Source organism: Aplysia californica, unplaced genomic scaffold, assembly GCF_000002075.1.
Source record: "Aplysia californica isolate F4 #8 unplaced genomic scaffold, AplCal3.0 scaffold00607, whole genome shotgun sequence".
In the NCBI taxonomy this organism is placed as follows: domain Eukaryota; kingdom Metazoa; phylum Mollusca; class Gastropoda; order Aplysiida; family Aplysiidae; genus Aplysia; species Aplysia californica.
Genome location: NW_004797877.1, coordinates 216,030 through 217,896, shown reverse-complemented (window position 1 = coordinate 217,896; position 1,867 = coordinate 216,030).

Sequence of the window (1,867 nt, the reverse complement as noted above, 5' to 3'; positions counted from 1 at the left end):
TGTGTGTGTGTGTGTGTGTGTGTGTGTGTGTGTGTGTGTGTGCGTGTAGAGGACAGGGGAAAGAAGTAGAGAGATGAAGAGGAAGGAGAGAAGGCGGTGGACGGCGGTGAGAGAGGGAAAAGCCTGGTAGGTGTTCAATCTCATCTGTGACATTTTGAGTTCATTAGTTGAAAATGGGACCAGAGTTGAAATGAAGTTCAATGCTTCAATCAGCTGAACAGAAAATCGATTTTTTTCAGTCATCTCCATTAATACTAAAGAAGAATGATGATAGAACTAGATCTATATCAGCAACTGTTCAATCCCCGTTAATGAATGAATATAAACTTTTTCTCTCCAAATTACATGTACAAACATGTATTTCATTGATTTTTATAAGACTTTAATTAGTCTCGTCAAAATGTCTGCACAATTCAGTAGATCTAAAGGAATATATGTATCCAAATTCTGTGACACCCCCCCCCCCCCGAAAAAAAGGAAAAAGAAAGAAAGAAAAGAAGAAAAGAAAAAAAAAGTAATCCACTCCTGTCCTACTCCTTGCCTATTGTTAAGTTCTAATGCTAGTTTTCACGATTCAAATATCTATGTCAATCGAAAACAAACGCCAAACGCCTGTTTCTCTCTTCATTCCCTTGTCTATTTCTTTCTTTGAAGAATTAACTAAACGTTACCGTGGACCTTAATTGGTCACTTTTAAGCACAAGGGGGCTATCTCGAAAAATCTTGTTCTGAGAAAATAGAAGGTTAAATTTTTGTCCCTTATTCAATTTCTTTAAAAAAAACAAGGAGAGTTTTCTCTAAAACCAAAACAAATATACACACCAATGAAACCAAACTTGCGCTCATATGACCTTACGCAGTTGCGTGCGCCGTTAAACTCTATACTACTACTGAAACCAAACTTCTAATACAGGTAGGACAATGTCCACTTTTGGGGTAGGTAAAGATTTATGGAAACCCCCGAAATCCGAGTTAGCCCGCTTGTCCTTAAAGTGACCAATTTATTAATGCTTTTAAGGTGATCCAGTGAAATTCTCGTTATCAGTACGTGAGGTCGACTTGTACAGTGAAGCCTGCCCTGCCCTACCGACCCCCTGTATAATCATATGTACAAACAGCTACTTCCCATTTACCCTTTGGGGTTTTTTTTTAAAACATAAAATGACACTGTGTAAAACATTCATCAGTCTAACACGGACATTTTTCTCTTTGACATTTAATAGTCGTTAAAAAAAATTCGACAGTACGTCATATAAATCATTGGCCTGTTTCTGTCAGTCTAAGAATTAGCTGTATACCCCAGGTGCTGGACTAGCCCACCCGGATGTCGAGGCCTGTGAAGGGTCCGGTGCTGGGGTTAAAGTTAACGGCAAACACCCAGATGCTGATGGTCTTGTCCGTGACTGCCAGAACCCTGAGCAACTCATAAGAAAAGAAATAATACATAAACAAAAATAGATAATAATTGGATAAATTACACTCTGTTGATCTCACAGGAGGAATTCGAGTTACAGTGGCAAACGCACATTTTTAAGTGCACACAAAATTGTGAGGCAGCGTGGTGGAATCAGGCTCTCATCAAAATAATCAAAGTGAAGAAAATTGCATTTTTCCGCAGGTTTGTGAATTTTTATCAAATTTTTGTTTTTTGGCTCATCACCTTTCATGCCCATTAAAGAACTCATTTCTGTGTGGATTTTTTTTAAATGTTGATAAAAGGCACAAAAAATGTAAATTTTCAGTTACCACGGACTCTTAAACTGAGGAAATAACTAATCTTTGGCTGCCATTTTCTCACTAATTTTACCTTCTGAAAATGGGTGACCCCCACCTCCTTCATTCGCAAATATCTCGGCTTGTATTCAAG